Source organism: Papaver somniferum, chromosome 11 (genome assembly GCF_003573695.1).
Source record: "Papaver somniferum cultivar HN1 chromosome 11, ASM357369v1, whole genome shotgun sequence".
Taxonomy (NCBI): domain Eukaryota; kingdom Viridiplantae; phylum Streptophyta; class Magnoliopsida; order Ranunculales; family Papaveraceae; genus Papaver; species Papaver somniferum.
In genome coordinates this window covers 73,474,071-73,487,867 of record NC_039368.1, presented here as the reverse complement: position 1 = coordinate 73,487,867, position 13,797 = coordinate 73,474,071, and the positions used below count along the sequence as shown (strand labels likewise).

The following is a 13,797-nucleotide window of genomic DNA, read 5'->3' as shown; positions in this document are numbered from 1 at the left end:
TGTGCTTGTTACTGATTTTTTGATGATATTTCCTTGTTTCATTCTTATCAGGTAAGGTGTGCTGCGCATGTTCTTGTGCTTGTTGTCAAAGATGATGTGTTGTTGTATCACAAGTCAGTTGGAAGGATCAGATCAGTTATCAAGTTTGTTACCGGTTCTCCCTCTAGGTTGGCCAAATTCAAAGAATGTGCTGCTCTCGAGAAGATTGATTGTAAGAAGATGGTTTTCCTTGATGTGAAGACCAGGTGGAATGCTACGTATCTGATGCTTGAAGCTGCCATTCCATATGAAAAGGTATTTAAGAGGTTAGAAAGGGAGGACAAGAGCTTTCGTTCTAAGTATATTTTCAAAGAATCTGAAAGTGAAGCTTTACCTAATACCGATGATGATATTGTTGTAATTGATAATGAAGATTATTATCTTAGTTCATCTAGTGAATCTGAAAGTGAGGTAGATGTATCTAGAAAGAATAATATTAAGAAAAAGAACAAGCCCCGTCATCATGCTCCCTATGCTGCAGACTGGTCATATGCTAGGTGTCTTGTTAAGTGTTTAAAAATCTTCTTTGATGTTACTGTTAAGTTCTCGGCTTCAGTTCAGGTTACTTCACATGAATTTCTATGGCAGTTGGCATTGATCCATGAACAGTTGGTTCGTCTTAGAGCTATAGGAAACCGAGATCCTCATATTTCTAGGATGGCAGAAATAATGTTTCGGAAGTATAACGCATATTGGGGGGATTATGAAGATATGAACTCTGTTATGTATTTTGCTAAGTTGCTTGATTCTCGGGAGAAAGAATCTGGTTTGAAATTTGATCTGGAATGTTTGTATGAGCAAGATGATTTCAGGGTTACAACTGTTTTGAAGGCTGTGAAACAAGATATGGGAAGACTTTATGATGAGTACACCAGCATGTATTCAAATACCAATGCAGAGGAAGGTGAAATCATTACTTACTATTGATCATCATTAGTTCATTACTTAATATTGCTTATCTGCTTTTTATCATTACTTACTATTGATTTTTCTGATGTCTTAGGTATTGGGTCAACAGCTGCTGCTGGTGTTGATGACATGGTTGTTTCTGTGCAAGAAGAGAACATTGAGGATATGCTTGAATCAAGGAAGAAAAGGCGAAGAATGGATGTTCATAGTACTCATCCAAAGTCAGAACTTGAAAGGTATTTGCTTGATGACTGTGAAGCGTCTACCAGGGAGTTTGATATTCTGGCATGGTGGCAGGCTAATAGTACCAAGTACAAGGTGCTATCACTTATGGTGAAGGATATTTTGGCAATACCAGTGTCTTTTGTTGCATCAGAATCTGCATTCAGTACCGGAAAGCGCATTCTTACCCCATGGAGAAGCTCGCTATCTGTCAGGACAGTTGAAGCACTTCTCTGTACGCAAAGCTGGTTGCAGAAACCTATCTCTCTTGATTTTCTGTGTGACTATGTACCAGATGACAATTCCAACATTGAAGATGGTAATAGAATCTCTTCTCTTTTGACTTGAAATTTGAATGAATGTTATCTTCTTTTATCTGTTAGTTTTTATACCTTTTATCATTGGACTTCATTGAATATATTTGAATATTTCTTCTTTGCATTCTTGTTGCAGACATTTTGGGAAAGGATGAAGATTAAGGGGATGATTGGCTTGAGAGATGGATGGACTGCAATCTTTTACTGGTCTGCTACTTGAGAAATGAAGATCAAATGGATGACTCTTTTTCTTTTACTGGCAACTCTTTATGCTACTTGCTTTTTAACTTTGGTTTCATCAGACTTTTTGGTTAATCTTTAGACTTAAGACTTTGGTCAATTTGTTTGTGAACTTCAACTCTGTTTTTATTCTCTAGACTATGGTTATCTTGTCAAGACTTAAGTATGGAATGTAGACATGTAGGATCAGTTTATTAGAAATTCAGAATGTATTTATGTACAGGTGTAGGGTATAGGTGAAAACCGAACCGAACCGAACCGTAACCGAATAGTATCGGTGCGGTTAAAAACCGAACCGAATACTAAACAGTTCGGCTGCAGTTTTAACTGTGATAACCGCACCGAACACAGTTAGGTGAACGGTTTTAGCTGTAACCGCACCGAACCGAACCGTGTGCAGGCCTACTCAAAATCAAACCCACAATTAATGCAACGAGAGTGACATTCTAGTGACCTTTAATATGGACCTCCAAATGTGGTACATTTCTAAAGTTATCATCTACATATATTTCCATTTATTGATATGGCGAGTATCACTTTTTTTGAAACACAACTAGTATTATAAAACCTGTGAGATAATGGAAGCAAGATGGAAACCGGCTTCAACAGTGATAGTCAACGATTGACTTTTCGAGCTTTTTGGGCAATTGAATTTATCAAACATCTGTTTGTGGATGGTTTGTACTCGAAAACGTGAAGAGGAGAAAAGTAGTAAAGATTGATAACGTAAGTTTGAAGGGTTGAGACCGGGAAACAGAGAAACCAACATGGTGGCATGTAAAAACACTATACAGTGTAACAGCCCATAATTTTGTGCACGTTGCTTGCTGAAGTGGGTACACTGTATTTTTACAGACTTCATAATGGTAGTAGGATACACGTACTGACTGACATTTGTCTAGCTTGACAACAATGATCAATCGAGTCATATGATATATCCAATCCTTGGAGTTTGATTATGGCCACTCAAATCACATTTATTTCTGGGGTATAAGCGCCAAATACCTCTAGTACAAAATAAATACATCTGTAAACCAGCTCTTGCATGGTTTGGCTTCGAACTTTATCCAAACTTGGCACGTACCATTGAGCACGGTGTATCCAAAGAGACAAACATACGCAATAAGCCCAAGTGTGACGGTCATTTTTACAAATTGACAACAGTTCATTTTTTAGGATTTTCAATGGAATATCCCAGGATCGTTGGTCTTTCCGCAAAAGATCATTCTTTTATAGGTGGAGGGGTAAAACGTGTCGGCCCGGCACAGTCCATCCCAACCCACGAAGTCACGTACTTAGCGTGTTGCGTGTTGTGCTGGGTTGTGTCAGAGATTCAGATGTGTTGTGTTGTGCTGTGTTGTGCTGTGTTAAATGGCGTGCCGTGTTGTGCTGTGCTAAATGGCGTGTCATGCTGTGTTGTGTCAGAAAAATAAACGTGTTGTGTTGTGCTGTGCTAGCACACTTATTTTATGTTTTCCAAAATAAATATTTTTGAGATATTTTAATTAGTACATGTATTGTTACAGAAACAAATTAGCATAACGAAAATAAAATGTCAGAAATTGGCTAAAACAATGATTTTTTTGTGAAATATGGATCAAATGTGATGTATTGTGTAGTATTTTACGCATGACATGGTGGGCTTTCTTCACGTGTCGTGCTGTGTTGTGCCGCGTGTTGTGCTGTGCCGATGTGCCTATTTGTCCGGGACAACACAACACATTTAACAAACGTGTTTTGCCCGTGATGTGATTTACACATCAGGTAAACAACATTTATATTTTGATAATAGAAAATTCTTAAATTTATCCGTAGAGGTCCACCAATAGTGGAAGTAGTTTATTTATCATTGAGACAGGTGCTGGTAAATCGGGTTATTACCTTTTTTTGCTTATTGAGATAAAAACGGGCACCTAGCTCAGCTGGGCATTCCCGTTTCCCAAAGTTTCATGCGTTTCAGGAGGTCTCAGGTTCGAATCCTCAATGGCGTAATATTGCAGGAATTAACATGGAAGGTAGTGTTAGTTTGTCCCCCTTGTGCCACAATCTCAGCCCCCCTCCCGCTTCGACTCCCTTGGCTAGGTTATCCATGAAACTCACTGGTAGGTTAGCACGGCAACCTGTTCAATCAATGTAGTAGTATGTCGTTGGAGCTTAACTTGTTAGGCTCCCAACTAGTTTTACGTAATAATCCTTTTTGAGATATTAATTTATTTTATATTAATAAATTTCTCTTTGTGGATGTAACATGATTTAGAACTGATCCGGCAAAAGATAATTAGTCCGACAGAAACGTTTTTTTCAGCACCGTCACGCTTGGGCGATGGGACCCAGTAAAACGTTATTTAGTAATACGTTGTTTCGGCAGTGGGGCCAATAAAACGTTATTTACGAAGTGATATTCGCATGTGGGTAGTTATTTTTTACTAACCGACACAATAGATTTAGCAGCATGTTGTTCGAGGACCCACGGTTCCAAGCTACCAGGACCCCACGGTCCTTACCCGTACAGTTGAGGTCCATGCCACGCTTTATGGATGGCGTAGTCACACAGCGAATACCAACCGCAGAATGTTTCTGATTGATCATCAACCAAAGGTGGGCCCACTATTTGTTCGGTCACGATCATGTTTTATATCAACAGCATTATGTTGGTTGAGGTATCTTAGAACCAATTTTTGTAAAATAGAACCGATTCGATCGAGATTTAACGTAACAGAGTGTCGGCGCAGACAAAATTTATCCGGTTCTGCTCCTTTACGCGTTCTGACACAAACTCATCGAGTTTCTTTCTACCGACTGACTGTTTAATCAAGATTCAAGAGGCACGTGAGTGTGACCAAGCTCCCCATGTGAGTTATGGAGAGGTAGATAGGTTGTCGGTGCATAGTTTATGTTAGATTAGTTGGAGCCATGGAGGTCCCTTTGGTTTGGTTATTAGTTGCAAGAGTGCAAGTGTTGGAAAGTTGGAGACCCACATTAGTTAATTCATTTGGTTAGCTAGCTTTGTTAGGACTCTATGGGCATATGCACAAGGCCACTGTGACATGACTATTGAGCTGTTCTGCAAAATGAGGGTGGGAATTTTAACCTTGATTTCTAGGTTCGGAGCTGTCACTATAAACCTCCGGTGTTTTACTTTTCTTTTTTTTTTTTTTTTTTTTTTTTTTTTTTTTTTTTTTTTTTTTTTTTTTTTTTGCCTATAAGTGAAATTTGGTAAAAAAGAAAGACACATTTTTTTATAGGATAAAAATATTATATCTTTAGTTGCGAAATAAATTATATTCATTTATCCGATAAATGATTTATTCAGATTTCATCAAGAAGTGTGGAAGAATTACTTATTTCAAACACCTGCAATTGGAATATAACTATCTTAGATCGATTATTTGATAAACATACTTCTCTCAAGATTCAAAATATTTTTGTGAATACTTCGAAAGACGATATCATGATATGGATGTCAGCTAAAAGATGGAAAGTTCTCGGTAAAGAGCACCTACAAGATGCTCACTATGAGCAACAAAGAAATTCATGTTAATGGAAGGGTGGAAATCTGGTGTGGCAAACTAAGATAGCTCACATGATCAAAATTTTGCCTGGAAATATATTCATGGGATTCTCATTCAGTCAACTAGATCTAGAATTGAGAAACCATTGAATCCTTATTAGGTATGAGAAGTATTATTACAGAATTATATTTCAGTGTCTTTTACCATACAAGACAAGGGTATTTATACCCAATCCTGATACACACAGACTTGGTCAAGTCAACAGGACATGACCTTGACCTATATTCCTAATAAGAATTGCTCTCTTCAATGACTCCATTGATACTCAATGTGGTGTCTATGGAAATGGTACTGAGATTATAGAGCATTTACTCTTTGATTGTAATCACTCAAAAGCAGACTGGTAAGGTGTTAATATCAACATTGAAGCTGAAAAAGGTAACTACCTAAGTGTCTCAGAATGGGCTAAGAATTGGTTTGTTGGTAACAACATGACTTTGGATGAAAAATGTTTGTACACGATCATGATAGGTGTCTGGGTGCTTTGAAAGGATAGATGTGATTTTGTCTTCCAGGAAGTTTCTCCAAACTCTTATACTTCTGTAAAATGTATTAATTTTCATTTCATATTACAATAAGGACATGCATACTCATAGCATACAATTACCTGCATTATCCAGCTGGAAACCACCTATGCATGACACATTTGAATTCTATATTTATGCTTCTTTTAATTATGATACTAACGAAACTTGGTACTGGTATTGTACTATGGGATCATGCAGGACACTGTCACGACATCAAAGGATACTGCAAATGGAGTTTTAAATCTAGAAACTAAGAAATGCATGGCGATACGTGAAGCTTTACAATGGGAAAAGAAGTTGCAACTAACCAAGATTCATATTGAAGTCGATGTTAAGCTAGAAATTTAATCGATAAAAGAAAATACTCTCTTAATTCAATGGGAGAATCGAAACATCCTTAAAGGAATCATGTTGGAATATTTTCAACGCCTCTAACCAAAGGGGGGTCCTGGGGGGCATCGCCCCCCAGGCTGTGGTCGACCTGACAGGTCAGGTCGTGGGGGTCCAGGGGAGACCGCCCCTGGTGGGGGTTTCAAGGGGGCAACGCCCCCGGAAGAATTTTTGAACTGAAGGTTTTATTTGGCCGATAAAAGCCTGTTCGAAAATTTCGAATCCAAAAGACACCATTGATGTCTGTTGATGAAGGAACATGACGGTTCGTGAATAGAAACACCTATTCCCAACAGGTGCAAAACCCTTTATAAATAGCTTCTCCCAGTTTCGTTTAAGATATAAGAAAAATCAATCTGTTTTCTCTGTTTCAAAAAGCATCATCAGAAATCAGAAATCTCTTTGTGTGTTCTTGATTGAATCAAGGGGTACAAACCTTGAATTCAGTTTTCGTTGCAGGGCTTTCATTGTATCCTGAAGGCAATATTTCGCATACCTGTTGTAATCGCCAATTGTTATTGGGAGGGTAGAAATATTTGTCTAAAAGAAATTTATACAAGCCTTGAAAGCTTTGGAGTGCAACAATTTCTTCTCTGTGTCATTCATCCTTTGTGAAACCCAATTTTTTCCAACAAATCAAAGACTTAAGTTTAGGTTTTAATTATTATAAGTTCTCTTTCGTGAGTATGGATGATAATTAAGTTGCCGACGTTGTATCAAAAATGTTTAGAGAATCAACATCATCACTTGATTGTCTCAGTAATTTTTCGGACGAAATCTGTAGTCACCTTAACAAGGGACCAAAACTTTTCACATCCTTGGGCAATGAAATCATTTCTTGTTATTAAAAAAAAAGGCGGCAAAGGTTAATAATTATTAGAAAAGAAGAAGAAGAGAAGCCAATAAGAGAGGACAAGCATATCCTATTACAAATTTAGAAAACACTCACTTGAGGACAAGCATATCCTATTTTCACCTCACCGTCGATCATATATGCTCTTCAAAAGAAAGATTCATTTTTTCGGTTTTTTTCCTTGCCACAATCCTTTTATTGCGTTCTCCCCAAATTGTACAGCAAACGGTAAAAATTAACTAAGATCAAAAAAACTTAATCATCATGCAACTTGTCCATCAAATTTTTGATTGTGTCCATTTTAGTTTGTACCCATTCATGAAGTAAATCCAAACAGATGACGCATAATTGGAATTTCGAAATGTATGAATCACCTCTTACTGAGCTTGTTGATAGAAACATCATCTTGTTTCATGTATTTGGCATTCTCTCTTATTCAAATGCTCCAATATTGGCAGAGCATTGTGTATTGCAGACTACAGTAAAACTTCTATAAAATGATAGGTTTGGGACCATTCTAATCTTATTATTTTAAAGAGATATTATATAATCGATAATTTAATAATTTATTATTTTAAAGATATATTAATAATATATTAATTTAAAAAATAATTCTTATTTTTAGAAAAATTAATAACATGTTTCTACACTGCGTCGATATAAAACTAAATTATATTTTGGATTGACTCGCGGTTTTGGGGTTTCTTAGAACACTTATGCTACATGTTTTTTGTTTTAATATCTGTTTTGCTACTTGATGTGTTTTTTATTTCTCATTTTAAAATTATCTTTTTTGAATTTATCATGATAAAAGTGTAAACACAATTTTTTTATTTTAAAAAGTTGCTTTATTTTTACTTAAAATTTTTGCCCACTTCTTCCAACTTCGACCACAATCTGCTTAACTTATCTTGTAAAAGTATGCAATATCGTCTGACAAATTATTCAACCTACATATTCATAATCTACTATCTTATACTGGGAACCATGTACCAGCCAAGACTTGTTCTAGTCCAACCTCTTCTGATTCTTATGCCATCTTACTTTTATCTTTATTAGTAAAAACACATGTGCAATGCACATAATTGAATTTAATTCTTGTAACAATACCAAATTTGATAATATTGAAATTCGTAAAATAAAAATTCAATATTCTTATTCAAAAAAAGAAGTAAAAATTCAATATTCTTATTCATACTCATTACGTAGATGTATTAAAAGAGCTTTCTAGATACATTATTTTTTACAAAATTCGGGTATGTATTCCATAAGATATCAGTTACCGAATCGTCAGTTCGTCAACCAGGTGCTAAAGCAAAAACTTCTGCTCTGATTCAATCTTCTACAGATCGTAATGAATCAAGTAACGCAAGTGATGAAATATCTAAGGAGAATAAGAAGGAGCGTGAACCTCCAAAGATTGATGCTACTACATCCGAGCCCACATCCAACATGACGATGAAGCAGTTTCACGACTACATACTAGATCCGGAGAATGCATTCATCAGCTTCCTTGAAGACGAAGGCGGTTTTAAGTTTGTTAACGGATCTGATGGTTTGGATGCTTTCAAGGCGACGTTTGGTGGTTACGTCGATGAGAACAATAACCTTATTCCTAAAACCGCTCCTCGATTTCTGGTACCACTTATGAAACTTTAACCAAAAGATTAAAAATATGAGTATTCTGATCTTCATTTTAGGATTTTTTCCTGCTTCATATCTATGTTGTTTGTTTGTAATTATATTAGGGTTTCAAGCCGTTTTATGGCTTTAGGTATTTGGTTTTGTTAGATCTGTATGTATAAACAAGCATGTTCAGTTCTTATTGATTGTTTGGTTTCATGTTGTATTTGTGCGATCCTTATTTTTTGTTTGTAGATCTCTATAATCAGAATATTTGACTTGTAGATTTTAGGGTTTCAAGATGTTTTGGCTTTAGATGTGATATTCAATTGTTTATTTTTGTATTTGGGTTTATTTCTATATGTGTAGCAAGCCTATTCAGTTCTTAAATTCTTATAAGAAAAATCAAAGCAGTATGGAAGGTGTTGTAACATATCATAAGTCCTGGTAAGAACCAATATGAATTTATGGAACATTATCAATAAGTGTCGTTGACAATTGAAAGTGGAACAACAAAAACAACAACAACAACAACAACAGAGAAAAAGAGGGATTCCTTGGACAGAACGAGAACATACCACTTTGACGAAAATATACATTGATCTGTCCAATACTAAATAATAAATAATCTGGTCCATATAGTTGTTTCTGTAATTTGCAAGGAATTTTTTGTGGGGACTTTGAAAAAATCAATATGGAGCATATCGAGACTCGCGGCGAAGTCGACAACTCCTCCTCAAGGTTTATGCATTTTTATTCGAGTGTTCTTCTATTAAATTGCTGGGTATGGTTTGAATAGGAGGGCCGCTGCCTCTCTGCAAGTAGCTCAGATTGCAGAGAACTTTCCCGTTAGAAGTTAAAGGAACCAGATTTTGGGCATTTCATCAGTCATCCCTTATTTGTAGTTGTTGCTGCTTGTTGTTGTTGAAACAAATTTGCTTGTCAAACTGCAGTTGGAAGTAAGTGCATTTTGTCACCTCTTTTTATTATTCACATTTTCTGTAAACAAAGTGCCTATCATGGTGCTCATGTTTCTAGAATGCCGAATTTCGTTTGTGAGCGTCTGACAAGCAAAAAAGTATTGCGCCTACCAAGCTAGGATTGTAACTATCTGAGGGGGAACACCTTTTGTATTGATCTTGGTTTACGGTGCACCGAATGCGCACATCACTAGTGGAAAATCAAAAAAATAAGTCTTCCAGAAAAGGACTTAACATCACTAAAAACGACTGCTTCTGGGAGCCTAGAATTGTAGTCTTATTAAACGACTGTTTCTGAGATTCTTTTATTTTTTTAAAATTACGACTTACTTTAATAGACTTAGTAGAAGTGCTAACATAAACAGACGATTCATTATTAAAAACTATAAAAGCAAATCTACAATAATATGGGTCTGAATAATTTCAAAAAAGCTAATTCATCTCAATCGCAGTCTAACTGGTATTTCTGACTGAACCTATTTCAGAAAATCTAATTCATCTGAATCCCCTGACTCATTTCTGACTGAAGATTAGAAACTCTTTAAATTCAAATTAAAAACTCATTTCATACACTAATTAAAACATTCACCATTCAATTCAAATTTTGTTGTACCATATTAATTGAATTCACATGTGAATTGAGCTGACACTTAGGTCAAAACCCCCAAAAAGCTCTGCACAACTACTGAATTCACACCAATTTAAGTTCTTACAAATGTATTTTCTTACAATAGGTGGAAACCAACCTACAAATAATGAAAATATACTAAAACCAGCAAAAAGGTGAACTGCTCTGCCAACTGATCGAAATAGTATACCTGCGACAAAATAAATTCAGGCATTAGAAGTTTAAAAACAAAGTTCTGACAGCATAGTATGACTGGTTCGCACAAACAAGATATTCTTTAAGAGATGATGATGATAAAAAAAAATAGTATGGTGCTCATTAACTTAAACTGGTGATGACAAGAAAAATCAAGGAGCAGCTGCAAGCAACAATCAAAGAATGGTGCTCATTAACTTGTAAAGAAGATATATACCTGAATGACAGGCTGCAATCCTTGGTTTTAGCTTGTTTCCTGATAACATGAAGAGGATCATGTGTTCAGCTCTCCATGTACATAGAAAAATAGAATTCATTACATGAATCACTCATATTATTATACCTTAAAGTTGTGAAGCATGAAGTAGTTACCATACCGCACAGCAGATCTGAAATCAACACCGTGTACCATATCCTGTCCCAAAAGACATATGAGTGATACATTCAAGTGAGAAGATATCAACTTCCTGGGGATTCAACTAGGAGGTTATCATGATCAAATTTAACTAGACGGTCAGTTTGGTCACATAAGGATACAATTGTAGCCTATATGACATGCCAATATAATACCACAGATCGAATACCTTCATAGTCATAAACAAGTAAACCATACCAGCCAAACACATGCACAAGCCAGACAAGATATGCTTAAAAAATGAGAGATTAAATAATGGAAGTGTCCACACACAGAGACAACATGTTTTTGCAGAGAGTAAGTGATGCAAAGCAAAGCAATAAATTAAATAATCAAACACAACAATCATCTATCAAAGTCTCACAAAAGCATAATCCATGTTGTCGATTCAAGAATTTTTATCGCCAGTATGCAACTAATAGTAGGCATAAGCCGCACAACAGACCCACTAGCAGAGAATGGCTCAAACTCCTTCTCATGTGTGAAGATCTCATTGGTCTGCACCACAAACCCACTAATTTAGGAACAAGTCGCATGAAATGACATACCCACTAGTGGAGAATGGCTCAAACTCCATCTTAAGTATGAAGATATCCCTTGTCATGTACCAGAAACATTATAAGAGCAAGCTCAAGAGAAATAACACACAAGAAATATCTAACAGAACCAGTAAGGTAGCAACAAAACCTCGTCAAAGAAAACCCAAAAAGCATTCAGGTCATGCAATTCATTCCCTTTGGTACTCAATACTGTAAGGCCTATACAATGTACAGAGCAACCTTTAGACGCATGTCCCTCTCAATTGTTTGACTTTCGCCAGTCAAATTGGATTTAACGGCAGACACCAACACTTATTTTACTGATAAGACCGAAATACACTTGACACTTGTAAGTTGTAAGACTGGATTCCCTTAATGGAAACTCATGGTTTTGGAAATTACAGCCAAACAAGTGATGATAAACAGACATACTACGAAGCACGGACAAGTCCCGTGTGAATCAGCTGAAACATTGTTAAATAAAACTTGAAACCACTGAAACAATTAACCTAATCAATTCTAAGAAAACACACAAACCATCACTTCTTGATGAACTTAACCAAATTATTTTCCAACAACTTCATTCAGGACATGATTACAATCCACACATAATCTCAAAATGACAAGTAACAGTATGCACGACAATCTACACAGGATCTAATAAGTATATTAACAGCCATATTTTATTAATATGTTCGGAAAGTATATGCTACAATCCAATAAGCTGGCAATTCAGCTCCATATTTACCAGAATCTAGGATGCCAATGATAACATCATCTCTGGATTCAATTTCTGTCAGTTGGTCATACTGTGGAATAGGAATTCCCAGGAATGAGTAGTATGAATTTGGTTAATCCTACATTCAAAAGAAAGTAATGAATTAGTAAATACAACGACTCTGCATTAGGTATATAAATTGAGTACAAATAGAGATTACCACGAAGCTTTTGTGCTTGAGAACCCCCAATTTAAGTTCTTCCTGTTCTCTGCTTTGGACTAATATTCTCAATTTCTGGAAAAAAATACTAACCGAACTCATGATAAATCCAACAAATGCCAGATCCTACGGTATAGATGATGTGAATGAAGTGTTGATGGTGAACGGAAAAGTTAAGATGATCTAAAATGCTCCTCGTTGAACTTTTATCGAGCAGGTAAAGTGCAGGGATTATCTTGGTCCAGAGATGTCCTCTGCTGATTGTTTCCAACCCTTTTTAAAGCCAATCTTTGCCTGCAAACACATCGTATGAAGACTCAATGAAGTGATTGTTGAACTCTGCTTGTTCCTGTATGTTTAAATGAAGTGCTTGTTCAGAGCTCAATGGCTATCAAACATTAAAAAAACAACAAAAACAAAGGTAAGGCTCTGTTTCAATTTCAAAAATTTACTAAAAATCTGGTTTTATTTTAGGATTTGAAGACAAACAAAGATATCGGCAGATTTGGGTTTGTGAGTAACCACCGAAGTTGATGTTTCGGCTTTGCGGAAAACCCATGTTGTAAAACTCCTTCAGTACAGTACCACAATTTGCAGAATGAAGAAAACATGAGAAAATCAAAAAAAAAAAAAAAAAAAAAAAAAAAAAAAAAAATTGTAATAACAATGAGGTTTATACCTGAGGAGATCTTGTTCTTGGGTCTTCATCACCACCAGAAATAACAGCAATAAGAGTATATGATGTCTTCGATGATGGATCTATATCTTCATATCGAATTAAAAATACCAATCAAATCCGATCTAATCAAATAATGATAATCTCAAGTAAAAACTAAATCAAAGTTAAAAATTAGTTTAGTGATCTCTGGTTCAATATCTTCTTCTTCCCAATAATCAAACTAGATTTTGGGTTACAATAAAAAGAGTTTGATTTTGATTTCTGCTGATTCACGAGTTTTGATTTGAGATGGGGTTATGAATAAGCTTCGATTTGTGAGATTGAGGTTCGATTGAATTTGAGATGGGATTATGAATAATCTTCGATTTCTGAGATTGAGATAGAAATTCGATATGTGAGAGAGGGGTTTCATTAGGAAACCGAGAGAGAGCTGAGGCTGTGAGAAAGAGAGAAGTGATGGAAGAGGCAGACTGATTGAAACAATGTAGATAGGATTTGTTTCTAGAAACTCATAGAAACAATTTTCTAATGCAGTCTTAACTGAAGTGGGACTAGAGCTGGCAAACCAAGCCAAAACCCGCGGGTTAGCCCGTCCCGTCCCGTGAAAACCCGCACCCGTCCCGGATCGTAACTAAACAAGACGGGCGCGGGTTGTATAATTAGTGGCTTGTGAAGAAACGGGTTAACCCGGCCCGTACCGTGAAACCCGCGGGTTAACCCGGCTCATTCCC

General features: G+C 36.2%; 1 long non-coding RNA gene across 4 annotated transcripts; it reads right to left on the bottom strand.

Annotated features, from left to right (window-relative positions):
• Positions 1-10,218: 10,218 nt before the first annotated feature.
• On the bottom strand, positions 10,219-13,548 carry LOC113320744. Of its 4 annotated transcripts, XR_003346274.1 has the most exons (7): positions 13,067-13,548; positions 12,913-12,958; positions 12,388-12,736; positions 12,198-12,306; positions 10,839-10,910; positions 10,713-10,751; positions 10,219-10,490 (listed from the first exon to the last, which is right to left on the bottom strand). It is a non-coding gene; the product is annotated as an uncharacterized LOC113320744 (long non-coding RNA). The 4 variants fall into 4 exon arrangements; XR_003346273.1 differs by lacking the exon at positions 12,913-12,958 and having other exon boundaries at positions 12,388-12,775; XR_003346271.1 differs by lacking the exon at positions 12,913-12,958.
• Positions 13,549-13,797: the final 249 nt, after the last annotated feature.